This window comes from Sabethes cyaneus, chromosome 2 (genome assembly GCF_943734655.1).
Source record: "Sabethes cyaneus chromosome 2, idSabCyanKW18_F2, whole genome shotgun sequence".
Lineage (NCBI taxonomy): Eukaryota > Metazoa > Arthropoda > Insecta > Diptera > Culicidae > Sabethes > Sabethes cyaneus.
This window is the reverse complement of record NC_071354.1, coordinates 192,521,118-192,539,821: the sequence shown is the minus strand read 5'-3', so window position 1 is coordinate 192,539,821 and position 18,704 is coordinate 192,521,118. Positions and strand designations below refer to the sequence as shown.

Sequence of the window (18,704 nt, the reverse complement as noted above, 5' to 3'; positions counted from 1 at the left end):
AAAGCATAAAATGCACGCATAAGCACACCATTCCTTTGTGTTAAACTCTGCTTTATCGACTTGAAGGAGGAAAAGGGTAAACCCCCAACATTCAAGCAAGGATAAATAAGCAGACTTAATCAATAGCGATACTGCAAAACGGACGAAGTGCAGAAACACTAACCGCAGTGATAAGGTCCATACAGAAAAAAAATAAAAGAGGAAAAATATTGAACTTCTTATTAAAGGGAGGGCTTCCATAAATAGAAGTCCAATCGGCACCAAACATGGAATTTTTGCTTTTTGACCCAAAACGAAAAATATGACCGAATTCTGTAAAAATCTGTGAAGAGATTATTTACAAATTATTTATAAAGTGATTCTTCAATAATATTTTGCAACATATAAGCCATCATGCTAGTTTCCGCTCTTCGATTGCAGATAATGTTCTACCACGAAAAACAGCCAAAAACCACGCTCTATCACTGTGTGACGTCATAAACGCTCAGTTATATGCAAATCCTAACATTTTAGGCATTTTTACTTAAACTTTAAACGTGAAAATCAAATCTATTCTTCCTTTTAATAAATACGTTGTTATTTTTCATGCAAAAATCTACGAACAAAAAGACTAAAACGAAAGAAAATTTTTTAGGCCGAGTTTCGGAAATTCCACTGTTTGAGGCTGTAGAGGAGTTTTTCAGGCTGTAGAGCCCACAGACAATTGATTTTATAAAAAAAATTAACGCATATCCTACAAATTATTTTTTTGCCCGCCGATTTTTCAAGCCAATTTCCAATTGACAAAAACTTTGAAAATGAGTTGCAATGGCCTAATTATTTTCTCAAGACTGTAAGTAATCTGCTATTTTTTATTCAAAGAACGCTAAAACCACCGTTCCACTAGAACTAGGCCATAGGCCGAAAAAATAGAAGCAATCGCTCGATGGGCCGAAAATACCCTCCCGTGCCCTCTTTGGTGCGTCGGTTGATTTATTGGTCCGTTTCCCTTAAAAAAATATTGCCGGCCAGAACGCCAGAACAGGTAATGAAGGTCTCCGACTTGTTTGTACTACGATTGCGTGTCTTTAAAATGGATGAGCTGTGGTTTCAGCAAGACGATGCAACATGCCACACCGCGGGTGCCATAGTTGATTTGGCGAGTGAATAATTTCACGCGTCCAATAGTGAATTGGCGCCTTCATGATCATCCGATTTAACATCGTCAGTCGTTTTTGTGTGTGATATGTGTTATGTGTGATTTCCCGATAGTACTGGCGCTGAGTCAGCTGAGGTAGTCATATACCGAAAAACATCGGGTAACGGTACCAGTTCTCGCCACCCCAGGCGGTTCACAGATGTTTTCACAGGTTACAATAATTAGCGTAACATAATCATTAAATAAATCATAGTTATGTACTGAACCAATAAAATAGGACTTCAAACTCCTAATGGTTCTACCTATAATTTAAATTGACATTATTTTCAGGTGGTGGCCTTAGATTGATATGATTTTTTTTGCCTTCACGCAGGTGGGCCACTTTTCGTCATTGGCGGATTTCAGTGAACCACCATTCCGTCGTTGGCGGATCATGAGAACCAGTGATGCGGTTGTCTCTAAACACATTTCTGTTCTCTTTTCACTATTCAACTGAAAATTCATTCTACTTTTTGGAAAAAATAAATAAATATAAACACACGCATAAAACTTTTGGCGGTGACGAAAATTTCAGCATATATATGGCGAAAACTGGATCTTTGGGGTCGAGTACTAGCACCTCAGCAATCAGCATGCATCACAAATTTTAAGGATGCAATAACTTTTTCTTAATTTTTATACGTAAAACGCTGCAAAAATATTTCTGTTTATTGTAAGCTAAACACTGCTCATCGATATGAAACTACATGGAAATAAATCTCAGTTTTCTTTAATGTTTTCAGTCTTTTTTTCAGATTTATTTTTCCTTACAGCTTTACCAAAAACCTAAACTGCTTAGTTCAACTTGAATACCTTGTTTTCTGAAAAGAAATAAGTTTGTCTGTATATTTTTCCCACTCTATTGTTAAAAAAAGCTATGTATTGTTCGTAAGCTCCTTCTAGAGCAGTCATAATCGGATTGTTCTACTAGTTGTAACAAAAAAAAGTTTTTCACAGGAGTATATTTGCATAATTATATACAGAACTTAATCATTCCTTTCGAATAAACTGATATCGAAAAAGAATAATGTATGATATAAAAAAGGCTAAGTTTGCAAATAAAAATTGCATATTGAAAACATCAGTTTTGCTTTCAGTATCGTTCCCTTCTTTCTACGCCCCTGAAACAAGGTACCTACATAAAACAATCATATTGGAAGACTCGGTCGGTGGTTTCAGAGCCACTGCAGCAGCGATTGCTTGCTGATTGTACAAAAAATAAATCGAACAACTCGGTACCTCGCAGTCCTCCCCCAGCTAGTCGGGTCTGGTTATAGAGGGTGATTATAGATATCCGTCTCATAACCCGTATCAAAACCGCAACCAGCAGACCTAGAAGACTGCTGGCACCATAAAGTTACGCTAATTGGAGTACGAGAACTGCATTACCGTGCCCGTGCGAATGCTGGACTTGATGGAAATTCTGTTTCCGTTGACGCTAATGGAAGTTTCAGTTTCAGTCACGCTCGTAGATTAAATTAATTTAACTAGTTTGCTAACACTTATAGTTTCCAATAAAACTGACACATTAGGACCACTACGGGGGCAATTCGTTTTCCATAAAACATCTCAACTTATTGTTTCTGTGGGCTGAACTGAATAGCGTGCAACTTTTTCCCCGCAATTCATTTCACCGCCTTGGGTCCGTCGTCGTCGGCGCAAGATTGGTTTCACTGGCACTATGCATTACTTTACGTGCACTTTATGGAGTGAGACTCTACTACTGACCTAAAAAGCAGACGGGAACTGCCCCAAACAGGATCTATGTCGGCTTGTGGTGACTGCGGTGGTCAACAGCAAAATGAAAGTGCAACTACTATAATTTCCCTTCTTCTCGGAACCAACGCGGCCAAGAGGCGATTTAGGAACCAATCTAGCATAAGTAGAAACTTACGATCTGTGAACGAAGGTAATTTCAATTTCGTTCGTTTCAATTTAGTACGTGAATTGGTTATTATATCACGGAAGGTTCGATGCATGATTTTTGCTCTAAAATCAGGAGTTCATTGTTTGACCGAATTTCTTAACAGGAAATAATACCATTTGAAGAAACTAGAAATACTCACTATTCCGTGATAAGAAATGTGACTAAAAGTGCCGCAAGTGCTCAGCCCATACACATCACATGCAAATCAGATTACGAAACACACAGCCCGTACAAACGGGGCACTCATTTAATAATCCTTCGGTACGGTGTCGGTCGGAATCGCGCGCACGGTGTAACCCGCACTCAGCGGACGGCTTGCACTCCAAATTTGTCCCACCGATTTCAAGTGTAGTACCCTATTTAACTAATTCCAACACCCGATACTGTGTTGCCATGCACCTAATTTATGCACACACGAATTCGAATAACATTAATCACTCAAGGTAGGCAGCAGCAGGTCTAGGGAAGCCAGTGGGGGGTACGAGCGGGTCTCCCTTTCCCGCTGCTGCTGCTGCTGCACTCGAATCCAATCCAGCCCGCCAGCCAACCAGCAGCCGCTGCACACGGCAAATAAGCATGTATAACATACATCAAAAGACATTGCACCAGATATCTTGGCCTAGTTTGCGACAGAAGTTAGTGAGTGGGATGGTGTAAACAGCCCAACCAACGACCAACGATGGCGAGTAGTGCATTGAACTTGAGTTATAATCTGTTGAAATCGTATTGGGGTTAGTGTAAAGTTAGAAACGCCGTTGAAAAGTAATTTCTTGTGAATAAAACAAACCAAAGAGATATCATACGGTTATACACCCCTTAGAATTGGCACACACCAAAAACAATTTATGCACACGGATAGAAATTTGATCTCCAAAACCAGCAAAATGACTCATGATTCCAGATTTCTAGCTTATGATTTATGAAAATACACCATGAATAATAATCATGACATCACGAGCTTCTTGCAGTACAACACAACGCAAAATCATGAACAATTATTCAGATTATTTCTGATATGGGAGTTCAGTCATGATTTGACAGGAATTCGCATTTCATGATTGCATGATTTCATTCAAGGCATCGGAATCAAATTTCTTTCCGTGCAAGCCATCTTGAGTTTATGTAAAATGACGGAAAGACTGGAATCGTAAAAAGGAAACAAACGGAAAAAATCTGCATAATATTGCGAGACAGTATTTAGTGTAGACCAACCTCGTGTTTTTGTCTTGACCTTTGATGAGGTCAAGAGTATAATTAATTTTTTATAGAGGTTGTTTTTTACAATCGACATAGGGGACGTTAGAAGAAAGTAACGTAACAAAGGAGTTGGAGTATCCAAACAGAACGGAGCATGGCAGGAAGGGGAACGAGCGAAAAATTAGGTAAGGAAGGGTCATTGAAGCGACGCCTACGAAGTTGTGTACCGTTCCTCTTTACCCAAACTGGGGAAGCAGTGGATCGAAACAAGATATAATAGGAGCGAATTACAACTGGATTTGAACCCACTTCTCCACCCAGGCCTCTTGAGTCGCAGATATTGGTGACCTTTCCACAGGGCCTGGGAGTAGAAGTGACTTCAAATACAGTTATAATTGGCTTTCATTATAGCTTGTTTCGATCTGCGAGTCCTCCGGGTTGGGTAAAGAGAAACGTTCCATTATTTCTTAAGCGTTGCTTCAATGATTCTCCTTTACCTAATTTCCCGCTTTTTCTGTTTCGCGCCTTATTCCGTTCTGTTTAGATACTATCAACACCTGTATTTAGTGCTTCAGAACACAACGGCTTAGTTACAAAGCTTTTGATAGAAAAGCTAAGCGGCACTGTCTTGCATCAAAAGATTTCATTTGATTGCATAACTATTCTAAACAGAATAAATTGATGAAACTGCAAATAATTGTACAGGGTGAGTAGTAATATCTGTCAGTGTTTTTTCGATGGATTATTCACAGATGTGTCTATATATTTTTCGTTTAAAGTGTAGGGTAAGCGTACCCTTAGTGGAGGTAGTACCAATAGTGGTGGTACTTGAATAACATACGCCCATCACGAGATAAAACGCAATTATGCTTCTAGAAAACGTTTATATAATCTGCACCTGGGTTATACACGTTTACTTGAAATAATCGTCTCTTCTCTTAGTGGTAAAATGAAATTTATAGAAATATTCCACTGGTTTTGTTAAGATTTTCTGAATAAAATTTAATTTTGCATAGCTGCTAAAATAGGTTCTGAATTTTATCTTTTTCTGATATTATTTATTCATGAATTCAAGAAATTTAAATCTGTCGAGCACATAAAGTGAGTACGCAAGCTCAGGCAAACAAGCAGAACCAGTTTGTATAAATTTTTATTGCAGTAATTGAATGTTTAATGTGTTGCCTCCATTATGGGCTCGCGATGCCTCCAATCTAGGGACCTCGGTAGCAACCATACCACCACTATAGGCAAACCAATGATCGTAGAAAAAATCTTTCTCTTTAACAAAATTAGAATTTTTAATGATTCCAAACGTCATTTTTAGTAAGATTAAGAATGTTTCAATCATATCGTACGCGTGTGCATGTATATTTGTTCTGATATCACTGTATTTCGACCATAAATTTGAAATTTTACTACTAAATACGCCACTACTGGTACGCTTACCCTATTCAAATATTAACAGAGCTTGCAAGTTTATTTTAAAATTTCATTCGTTTGAAAGTCGTGGTAATCATGGGCCCGAAAAGGGAATGTGATAAATCTATTATTTTTAATATTTTTCGAGCATGTGATATTGTAAAGAAATTGCAGCCACCCAGAATAAACGAAAGATTCATCTTTCGTACTATCAAGCGATACAAGGAAACCAATTCTTGGAAAATAATTTCCACTAACGGCTAGCGCACTGTAAAAACACTGGAAGCCATCAAACGAGTAAGAGAACAGATTCGATGGAAACCAGATCAGTCTGGACGTAAGATGGAAACAGGGAAATTCGCAGTCAACCATGAACAATATTTCGAAAGAAGATCTTCGATTGATTCTTTGCAAAAAGCAACGGGTGCATGGTTTGACTGAACAGAAGAAAGTTGCAAGAGTCGAAAGATATCGGCAGCTGTTCAAGCGACACGGTGATTGTGAAATTCTGTTTTCGGACGAAATATTGATCACCACAACCAACAAAGTGATCGGACATATGCGGCACATCTATCTGATAGTCTTCGGGACAAACGGGCTCTTCAAAGGCTTCAAAATGCTTCCAGTATGATGGTACGGGAGTGTTTCTCCAAAACTTTGAAGATTCCATTGCTGTTCATTGAACCAGATCTTACAATCAACAGTAAATATTACATCGATATATTATATTACAAAAATGCACCATATTGTTTCCAACAAGATTCTGCATCGTCTCACCAGGCGAAAGCCACACAAGCTTGGTGTTAGGATAATTTTCGGGATTTTATTTCTTGGAAATAGTGGCCTGCCTCTTTGGCTAATTTGAATCGTCCCGACTTCTATCCAAGAGGTTACATGCTAGGCAAACTATGGAGCACCAAAGGATTGACTATGGATACTCTCAAGCAACGTTTAGAGAAGATTTGGGATGAAATGCCTCATGATATCGTGCGTACCAGCTGTTACACTTTTCAACAACGATTGCGACTGGTAATTAAAGCAAAGTTAGAAAAATTTAAATTGGACTAATTTATGACTTATGTTATGGATATACTTTACACGAAAAAATACACTCAAGATAGTAATGTGTGTAAACGTTTTATTTTTGTGACCATTTACTTTACTGACAGTTATTACTACTCAACCCGTAAATTTTCCAGAATATATCGACCATTTTTCCCCAATTCAGGACATCAATAGTAATTCATTTTAGAATTTTATTTTAATAAATTCAAACCACACACCAAACAGCATCATAAGCGAATAAACGATACTAAATAACTGATTTTGTTCTAAGTTGCTCTTGCAGAGTTTCTATTTCAACCAATTTTTTTTAATATTTTTATCCAAAAGTTACAGTACGTGATTTCAATAAAGGACATTGAAAATCCTCGACCTTTGCTTCCGAAACTCACTGGTGTGATCAGCCTTGAAATGTTTATGATGATTGGTGTTCCTCTTGCGTTCGATACTGACTTAATCGTGATCTACAGCTGTAGCACATTTTTCCAACGCAGATATCAAATTCGCCGAGGTTTAATCGTCTCGCAGTATCGAATTTGCGATCTGTTGGGACAACGAACTTGTGTCATTTTTTCTGGCACACAGACATCAAATTGGGCTAGGTTTAATCGCGTTCGTAAGAAATCTGTTCGCACGAGCGGGCTTTGCCACTCTTTCTGGCGTACTTCCCAAGCAAGGACATCAAAATGGTCTAGGTTTAATCCCGGTGTTAAGAAATCTTGTTGAAATGAGGTTTGTCACTTGTTTTGGCTTACTTCCCAAGCACCGATATCAAATTGGTATAGGTTTAGATCATCGTAAAGAATCTTCCAACCAATCACGAAGCGAGAATTCTGGTAAAACATAGGTTCATTATTTTCAATTTTTCAATAGTTCAACATCAAGAATCCATACTTTTCTTCATTTGGGCCAATTCTTAGAAGATTTAGGTGTAAGAATAATGAAAATCGTTCGGGAAACCTCTAAGTTATCAGCGTTCAAAACCAGACCACTTTTCGAGAAAGATTTTTTGGAATTACCCCCTATACCAGCTACCTTCCTGAAAGACGTAGTCCTATGTCAAAACAAATTTTTGCTTAACTCGAGAAGTTATCAAGCAAATAAAATCAAATTTGGCATATGGAGGTTTCTTGTGGCAATTTTTTTTCTATGGTAGCTCGTGACCTCCCCCCCCCCATTTGGAATAATCGCAGTCACACATTAGCAAACTAAAATATTAAAAACAAAACTCATTCCGAAAAACAACCATAAAGCCCAGTTTTATTAAATTTTCATTGACTTAGTTGCAAGCGTAGCAACGCACCGGGTTTAGCTAGACTATACCTATAAAAATGGATTTCTCTCTGTCTGTCCGTATGTTCCTAACAGAATCGAAAACTACTGAACCGATCGGCGTAAAAATTTGCATGTAGAGGTTTTTGGGGCCGGAGCAGGTTCTTATGATGCTAAGAGACCCCTGCCCCACTGAGAGAGGGGGGGGGGCTGCCATACAAATGAAACACAAATTTCTGCATAACTAGACAACTAATCGAGCAAATGGAACTAAATTTGGCATGTGGGGGTTTTTGGAGGCAAGAATGTTTTCTATGATGAATTAGGACCCCTCCTTTTTTAGGAGAGGGGGGGGGCTTCCATATAAATGAAATACAAATTTCCTCATAACTCCAGAGCTAATCAAGTAAATGGAACCAAATTTGGCATGTGAGTGTTTTTGGAGGCAAATATTTTTTCTATGGTGAGTTGAGACCCCTCCCCTCTTTAGGAGGGAAATTATGACCCCTCCCTCCTATAAGAGGGGAGGCTCCCATACAAATGAAATACAAATTTCCTCATAATACAAAAACTAATCAAGCAAATGGAACCAAATTTGGCATGTGGCGGTTTTGGAGCCAAAATTTTTTCCTATGTTGTACTGAGATCGCTCCCTCCTCTAAGAGGGGGGCTTCCATACAAATGAAACACAAATTTCTGCATATATCGAGAACTAATCATGCAAATGGAACCAAACTTGGCAAGTGGGGGATTTTAAAGGCATGAATTTATTTTATGACGGTTTGAGACCCTTCACCCCAGTGGTAATGGGGGCGGACTCTCATACAAATAAAATAGAAATATTTACGCAACTTAAAAACTAACCTAAAAACTAAAACAGAAATATTTACGCAACTTAAAAACTAACTAATAACAAGACCACCAGAAACTACCTATAGCAACACTAGATGATTCAGAGCGAGACGGCCGCAGGCCACGAGTGTTTTCAACGACCTGCCGTCGGAAGCGCTGGCCACTGCGGGGGGTAGCACCCAGGATTTATGTACAGCACAGTTTCATTTTTGGCAATACGAAGTCTGTCGGGTCAGCTAGTTACATATAAATTAGGATTGCAACTCGGTCTTATTTTTTATTGATTTTTGATTTGAGGGCTTTTGCGTAAGGGGGGTTCGTATAATTATCATTTTTGACCATTTCCGACCTATTTTATAAAATCACAACTTTTAAACTACTGAACCGATTTTAAAGATTTTAGAATCAATTTTTTTTGTATTATTACTGGTAAACAGAGTTTTTTACATAACATATCAAGCTTTCAGAGCGGATTTTGTTTTAATTATGAAGTACGTGTTTTCAAAGAAAAGTAATTGCATATATGCATTGGAGACGCATGGTATTTTGTTACTTTCTGCAAGAAAATGAACATTTCTGATAAGGAAACGAAAAATATCCACACAAGTACAATTTTTACCCAAATCATTTAAAAAATGAACGGATTTTATCGTGTCTGCAACCCCACAAAACAAACAACCAGCAAAAAATTGCAGCTTTTTTGTTCAAACAAACAAAAAATGTCTAGAACCTGTTCCTGTCGGAGGGGTTCGTGTTAAACACTGCACAGCATTTGTTCGAAGCTAATTGAAAGCAAAAGCTGCGGCAAGTCGTGCCGCATGTCCGACCGCGACGCTATGGCGCTGCATTAAAAGTGCACTTTGCAATAGCAGAGCTGCAGTGCATCCAGTTATTGTTGTTCCTATTAGTTGGTAGGCTTTATTATATCACAAAACGACGCCCGACGGCGCGGCGGCGGTCTATAGTGGTGGCGGCTACCAGTTCCAGGCTGGAAATGCAGAAGAGTTTTTTCCCTATATTTGAGGTTCAACATAATTGTGTACTGTGCTAATTGCTGATTGTGTTGAGCGGTTCTGCGCTAGATTGAAACAAAGAAGGGAAAACCCCGCACAACAAATAGGCAAACAATTCAAAACTGGATCGATTTTTTGATGACCGAATTGCGATTTCCCTTCGGTGATCTCGATGTAACTATTAACGGAAATCGAGCAACACAATTTTCTATATGATATGGTGTATTATGATCTACGAGCTGAACGGATCGGGGCACAAAATAGAATCGTCATACGTGTGGAATCGTGATACAATTATTATGAGAACCCACCCCTAGCGATGGGAAGCGGGTAGTGGCCAGGAAAAAATACGAAAACACGCGCGCATTGACCAGTTCGATTAAATATTAATTTGCTGATTTATTAAGCTTCTCTTCTCTTTCAACCACTTCTAGCCAGAGGCGAATCAAACCGGGTGGGCGGGTGTGATTCGTTTAAATTCTTTTGCACCCGGATATATTTGTCCGTGGACACGTACGGAATGACGAGCGTCCGCGTGGTGCGCCCGCGGGGATATGATTTTAATTTAAGAACCGGCCCCCATATGCTGCACACGGTGCGTGTAACGCACATTGTTGGAGTTTCAATTGGGAAAATTTAATTATTCATTGCAACCATTACCCGTTTTGTTACATTTCGTCACACAGACAGGACACACAGATGTAGGTGTTTGAGGTAAACCTGTGGCACTCGGACGGCGAAAGGATTCATCGATATAGAAGAAGGAACCAAATTTGTTGTTCAACTGGGGTGAAACTCTGCATTTTTTTGGAAATTAAACGAGAGCGACGTATAAATATTTATTTTTATATTTATTCCTTTTCAAGTTTTTCAACCACCAACCAAAGAGACAAAAAAGATTTGATTTTCTCCATCAGCAAATTGAACGCGAAATGAAATACTCTGAAATTTCATACTCTACCCGACATACAGTACATACATGACTAGTACCATTTCAGTTCAATTTCTTTTGAAGACACCTATGAAAGTGCTCATGAATCATCAGCATAAAACTGTTTGTATCATTCCTTTGCGAGGTAGAGCTTCTACGAACTAGATACACCTATCTAACCACAATCTTTCGTCAAATTGTATTTTCATACTCAAAATATTTTTTTTGCTACCGCCTTGTATCGTTACTCTTGAGGCATTTTAGCTCCACAATATAACGAATTGTGCTGATTCATGGTTCTCCGAATGTCTTGTCGACCCACCACAAGGTAAACAATTATTTCTGCCTACGGCCAGCCACAGCCTATCTCTTTGGAGTTGTGACGGTCTCAACGGGTTTGCATACTAATTTATTATGTATATCAAAAACCAATTACCACAATTGGTTGCAGTAATTGGTTACAATCTGCTCCGTTCTAGTAGAATGGGATTTTCTATACTGAGCAATTTCCGGGCTCGATTTAAGTACACTTGCAAAAGTTTTCTGTTTAACGGCAGTAAACAGAGGAGAATTTCTATCATACTTCAATCCAACTAACCGGGTTTCATACACCGAATCTTTAACTGTCGATGTAAGTTTCTCGAGCCGGATACGGTAACAGTCGTCTTCTTCCCAATCTTTTCTTTGTAGCACCACTCCAAGTGCACGAAGTGTGTTATTATAATTAAAGATATGTTGGTCGAGAACACCGACCATGCCTACTCAGCTAACACACTCGAATACGCAAGCCTTCACTACTTTTATGCTGTTTCGGTTTCAGCACCACCGACCGGACCCATACAGCCCACTCGGTGGTGGTGGGTGCCTCTACATATATGGTTCAGTGGGTTTGGGTTTGTGGTGCGAAACGTGTTCGTTTGATTGAGTTTCTCTATGTCGCACAGTTACATCGCGTCTATGCCGCGGCGCATGCCGGGGATGCGCGTTGTTTGTTTGTTTTGTTTATTTATTTTCGATCAATAGCAGCAGCAGTCGGTCTACCCGTGCTACGGTTTGCCGGCTGTGTTGAGCTGTGTTATCATTGCAAATTAATTAGCATCAATATTGAACATCGATGAAGTGCTATAATTTTCACCGCTTTTTCCGGTTACATCTCTTTCAAAAATGTTTTTTTCGAAACATACAAGGTTTCTCGCTTGGATCATGCACTTTAGTTTAAAAAGCATTCAAATACCTATTGTGGATCTTATGAATTTACACTTTTCAGTATGGCTCTATACATCGCTGTGTTTGTTGAACGTTCAGTTCAAATTACCACATTAGTAAAATGGATTTAAATTGGTCTAGAAATCATAGTTTAAATTTGACTAAAATTGAACTAAAAACTTTAGTTCCAAAATAAGACTTGAAATTGGGCTTGAAATCGGGGATGCAATTGAACTTGAATTAAACTTGACATTGGACATCAATTAGACTAGAATTTGGACCAATTTGGATCTTAAAATTTTACTTCAAACCGGACATGAACACGAAATTTGATACAAAGTTTCACTTAAAATTGAAATTAGCATTTTTCGTCTTATTCTCTCACACGTTTCGCGTCTTTTCTGTTCTACCTTTTCTATTTTCCAGTTGTATTCTTCCCCTTTTTGTTCCGTTTTTCTCCTTTTCTGTACCGTTTTCAGCTTTTTTGCTCTAACTTTCCATCCGGTTTTCCTTTGATTCTCTTGTTTTCCGTTTCATTTTGTTCTATGTTTCCTGTTTCAATTCTGTTCCAGTTTTCCTTATTTTCAGTTCTCTTTTTGCACAAGCTTCTCACTCGGTTTTTTGTTATTTTCTTTCCCATTTTGAATCTTGCTCTGCTCTTTCGCCGTTTTCTTTTGTTCCCAGTTTTCTTATTTTTCTAACTCTTTTTATCTCTTTTCCTTCTCGTTTTTTGTCATTGTCTGTGCCGTTTCCCTCTTTTTGATTTCCCATTTGTCCGCTTTTTCTGCCTTTTTATTCTGCTTTTGGCGGTTTTTTATCTCTTTCCTCTTCTGTTTTCCTTTTCTATATACCGTGTTTATCTTTTTCTCACCAGTTTTACCCATTGGTTTATTTTCCTTATTTTTTCTATACCATTTTCCCGTTTTCCCATTTTGACCTCTTCTTTACGTTTTCCTCATTTTCTCTGTTATTTTTACTACTCCCTCGCTTTCCAAGTAACAAGTAACAAGGCATTAAAGATCAAAATTGGTAATAAAAACCACCATAAAAGTACAATAAAACTCACATTGTTGCTTGGGTATTCTTTTTTTCCCTATTGATTTCCCTTGCTATCTGTTCTGTTTTTCCTTTCTTGTCTCAGGGTCAGAGCTTCGACCGATCCTTTTTTTCTACCGCAGTCACACCAACGCGCATTCAAGTTCACACCGTCCGTTTAGTGGTGGAATACGAACGCTATGCATAACACAACTGGCAGTTTACTCAGTCAAACGCCGATTGCACGCAGTAGAACGAACGCGTTCTAAAGCTTTTTAACATTTTCGTTTCGATCTAGTTGCCTTTACCGTTTTTAGCAGCGAATGATTGCAAAACAGTCACATGAGTGGCAGTCACCACGCTAACGAAAATCAACCGCACAATCGTATGATTCAATACTACAAAAAAACAACCACTACATGTGCCTGGAAGAAGTCGGTCGGACTCCGTCCAATACAAACGAATATTTTGCTTGCGTCGGACCGACGTCCGGGTGACAAACTATTACTATGAGCAGCCATTTGGAGACAAAAAGAGAAACGAAAAAATACGTCACCGCATGCTTCCAGTCAGTTTGCAGTTTATATTGTCAAAGCGCAAAGCAAAACGGGAGATCAACTGTTTGCTTTTGCTGAGATACCGTATGAATTGTAAGACGGCAGCAGCGCAAGCGGCAGATTGACTGGATTCAAAAAACAGTCAAATGATCGTTCAAAAGGCGGAGTTTGAATGCGGAAAGTTCGCATTCACGGCAGTCACATTCAACTTGCGATCCCTTTTCAAGCCCTGCTCAGGGTCCTTTTTGTTTTCCACCATTTTTCCACCTTTTCTGTCACATTTTTCTTCATTTTCTGTCCCATTTTCCCTCTATTTGTCTAGTTGTCCCTTCTATTCTCTCTGGTTTTTCCTTTTTTCTGTTCCCTATTTCTCTGTTCCGTTTTTCCCATCACGTTTTCTCGACCGTTTCGGTGCTCTTCTCTGATTTTCAACATGTTTTCCGTTTGACGTAGGACTACGTTTTACGGCAAGGTTTGGGATAGGGTGTCATTCCGAAAAATCTTTCTCGAAAAGTAGTCAGGTTTTGAACGCTAATAGCTTAGCGGTTTCAGGATCGATTTTCAATATTCTTACACCAATCGATCGGAAAATCTTCTAAGAGTTGACCCAAATGAAGAAAAGTATGAATTCTTGATGTTGAACTATTGAAAACTTGAAAATAAGGAAGCATTGTCCAACTGGAAATCCTCGCTTCGTGATTGGTTGGAAGATACTTTACAATGATCTAAACCTATACCAATTTGATATCTGTGCTTGGGAAGTAAGCCAAAACAAGTGACAAAGTTTCCTCATCTCAACAAGATTTCTTAACACCGCAATTAAACCTAGACCATTTTGATGTCCTTGCTTGGGAAGTACGCCAGAAAGAGTGACCAAGCCCTCTCGTGCCAACAAATTTCTTTCAAACGCGATTAAACCTAGTCCAATTTGATGTCTGTGTCAGGGAAGTATACCAGAAAAAATGATTAAAGTCCAGATTCAGATGCCTAAATGACTAAAGTCCATTATCTCAATAGATGCAAATTCTTTACGGCGCGGCGAGACGATTAAACCTAGACGGATTTGATATATGTGTTGGAAAAGTGCGCTACAGCTGATAGTGTTCAGTTATAATTTAATTCTGTGTGGATGCGCATGTTTGACGTTTCTTTGGAAGTGCAGTGAAAAGATGTGCTGTTGATAAAATAGGATTGAATTGGTAAAATCCCTTCAACGTGGTGAAACGATTGGTAACAACATCTTAAATTTATGTAAGCTAACAGGAAAGCATTAGTGTGTGTTCTTGATTTTGTTAAATTGTTTCCAAATGCACATAAAAATAACTCTGAAATATATATATCGAGGATTGGTCGTATACAATGTTACTACTTTGATAAATGTTACACACAACGCATGTAGCGTGTTTTTATGCTGCATGGTTTTTATGCGGGATGGTAAATGGCTGAATAATGCGCTCCAGAACCACCGAGAGGTTCCACAGCCTCTTATTCAGCAACTCCTATCTCGACCTCCTCGTGGTACCATCCGGGATACGCTCCTTAGTGGAAATCAGACAACCGGTGGAAACTAAGGTCGTATGCGGACAGAGAAGGGGGCACTCATGCGAAGGCTGAAGTGTAAACTCTCCGCCTGCTGGACGGTTCTTCTTGTTTTCCAAGAACCAAAGCAGAGGGTCCAAAGCCACTAAAGGAGATGGTTGTAATAGCTGTTATCCATGGCTATTATGTAAAAACTTGAATGGATAAACCCCTAATCCAAGGTGTGACGCGACCCGTGCCGAAGGATGAATGGTGGAGGGGGTTCTATAAATTCTCTCGCCGCAACGGAGCCTGTGGAGTACCAGGGCGCCCTCCACAGCAATTTGCCCTTGCTGCATCAAGCCGGTCACTGATGCAGTGGACGATTTCTTACCGTGCAAGCTCTCTCTGCCGAAAAACAAAGAAACGAATGAGGTGGAGAGGAGAGTAGGGGAGGAGCAGGACTTGAACGATGCGCTAGCAGAGGTTCAGTCCTGATCCTCGTCTATCATCAACACGTTGACTCGTTGTGAGTCGACAAACGAAGATGTGGCTCCAACTCTCTACTCACGGGTCAAAAATCAATCTGCCTGATCTCTGACTGTGGTGGAGGGTGGGCTGAAACAAAAGGAGAGCCGAACAGTTATGGCCAGTAGGATGGCTGTACAGTCGCTCAAACAATCTAAAAAAAGAATATATAACGTCGAGTATCCACCCCTAGGTTACTCAAAAGTTGCTGAGTCTCAATGAGAGAGATCTCAGCAAGCTTACCGGTCTTGTGACAGGACATTATCCGAGTAAATAATATCTTCGGAATCTTAGTTTCGTACAAGATGATATTTAACCTCGGAACACTTGCTCTACTATCGTGGAGCACAAAAACTGCAGTATCTCAAAAAGGGGAGATCTGGTTGGCGTCGCCGATGAGGATACTAGGTTCATAAACCTAGTCATACCTGATTGGCACATGTCTCGCTCCAGCTACCAGCCTGTCACTTCCTCAATAGGTGATAGGTAAGTTTGAAGCGTACAGAAAAATAATAAAACGGGGCATACCACAATAGTTCAAAATAATGGACGCAGTGGTAAGAGTACCCAACAGAGGAGAAGATGCATACATGAAAAATCGAATGATTACATGCATGGATACATGCTACTATCACTACAAAGAGACTTTTACGTAGTCCTGCGTCACCTACATATGCGGTCGTGCCTTGTACACAACCCCTCCGATTTTTTGTCTCCCGTTTTCGTCTTTTTCTTTTCCGTTCTACTTTTAATTTTTATTTTAATCACTCTTAGTTTTTATTTAATTTCAGGTTTCGTATTCTACTAAAACGCTCCAAAAATTTCACTCATTATCCCGTTTTCCCTATTTTCACTGCTGTTTTTTACAGTCTGCCCATTCTTCTTTTCCCTTCTGATCTCTTTTTAACTGTGCCGTCTTTCCTTTTGTTTTTTATCGTTTTCCAACCTTTTTGCCACGTTTTTCTTCATTTTCTGTCACATATTCTCTTAATTTGTCTTGTTTTAACTCCTACTTTCTTTGGTTTTTCTTTTTTTCTGCACACTGTTTCCTTATTTCGTTCTTTTCGTTCCGTTTTTCGCGCTTTGTAGTCCTCTCCCCCGATTTCCTCTTTCCTGCATCGTTTTTTGTAATTTTTCCTCTTTTTCTGGCCACTCTTTTCCTGTCTCTTTATTTGTCATCTTCTGTCCCGTCTTCATTTCTCTTCACACTTTTCTTCGGTTCCTCATTTTTTCTCCTTTTATTACTTTTACTATCCCTTTTTCGTTTCCATCTGTTTCGTCTTTCCTTTTCTGTCATATTTTTCCTCCTTGTCTGTCACATTCTGTTTTTCATGTCCGTTTTATTCCTTTTGTTCTCTGTTTTAACTTTTTCTCTTAATTTTCTTTTCTTTTTCTATCCCGTTCACGCCCCTGTTATGTCCATCTTATTTTGTTCTCGTTTCTCCATTTTTAGGCTCCTATATTTACTCCTTTTCCTTTCCATTTTTCGTATCCCGTTGTTTCTCTTTTTTGTCCCGTTTTGTTTTCTTTTATTCTGTACAGTTTTTCCTCTTTTTCTCTGCAGTTTTCTTCTTTACCACTTTTTATCACTTTTTATGTCCGGTTTACCCTCCTATTCAGTCAGGTTTTATGCTAGCTTTTATTCTTTTGTTTTACGAGTTTTCCTCTATCTCCAAGCCGTTTGACCAGTTTTTGTCACGTTTTTCTCCGGACTCTTTTCCCCTTCTTTTCCTTCTGCTTCATGTTTCCTTTTCTGCTTCTTTTTGTGGAGAGCAAGAGAAGACAGACTCAAGACTAAAAAAAAGTTATCATGTAAAGTTTATCATTAAGGTGAGGTACGCGCCAAACGCGCTGTTTATAGCTCAATAGTTTCCAGTAGGGAAACAGCCTTCGATTGATGTTTTTCGAATCATGGCTCAAAATAGCATCATAGCATGCATTGAATTTGTAGATTTAAATAGTGCCGTTGAACCTTGATAAAGATATTCAAACGAAACCACGAGAAAACATTATAGTTGCCCTGGGAAAAATGTGCATTTGGTAACAGTTTAATAAAATCAAGAACAAAACTATTGTGGTCTGTTACCTTACAGAAAACTAAAATTGTTTTACCAACTCTTTCCTCTCGTTGAAGACATTTTACGCCTTCGATCCCTTTTTATCAGTAGCACATCCTTGCCACAACACGATACATTCTCTTTTCACTGCTTTTCCAATGAAATGTCAAACATGCGCATACATATAGAATCATTTTACAACCGAACACTACAGACACAGCGCACTTTTCCAACACAGTTTTAAAATTTGCCTAAGCTTAATCGCTTCGACGTAAAGAATTTGCGATCTGTTGGGACAAAGAACTTTTGTCATTTTTGCTGGGATACTTCCCTAACACAGGCATCAAATTGGCCTAGGTAAGAATTTTTTTTAGAACGAAAAGCTTATGTTACCCTTTCTGGCATACTTCCCAAGCAAAGACATCAAATTGGTCTAGGTTCAATCATCGTAAAGAATCTTCGACCTGTTCGGACGGGAAGGTTCTGTCACTTTTTAAAGAGGAAAGTAATCGAAATCACAGTAAAAAGATGGTGTTTTAACCAGTTGTCGCTGCTTGTGAAACAACTTCACTAATTAAATAGTAATTGAAAAAGAAAGTTGCTACATCTATTACGAATCGATCGGTATCTTAGCCATGAAAAAAATCATTCATAATTGACAGAGCTATTAGCGTTCGAAATCTTTCATATTTTCGTGACGGTAACTAGAATCTAAATTATGGAATGAGAAGAAAAAGACTCTACTAAGAAGAAGACTCCATGAATATTTTTCCGATCGAAACTGCCGCAAACAGAGAACCGAAAATGCCATCTGAACAGATGGAACCTGCCGCTAATATCGATAAATTAGCATTAATTTTTTTAAATTAAACATTATATTTTAAATATATTTTCTAATAAAAAGTATTTAAGACAAAGAGTGTAATAACGCTGTGAAAATGAGTCAAAAGAGC

The 18,704-nt window shown here is 38.8% G+C and overlaps 1 protein-coding gene across 1 annotated transcript in view; it reads right to left on the bottom strand.

Annotated features, from left to right (window-relative positions):
* Nucleotides 1–18,704, bottom strand: part of LOC128734771 (terminal nucleotidyltransferase 5C-like) — a 210,573-nt gene that overhangs the window by 14,855 nt on the left and 177,014 nt on the right. The gene's annotated exons all lie outside the window — the stretch shown is intronic.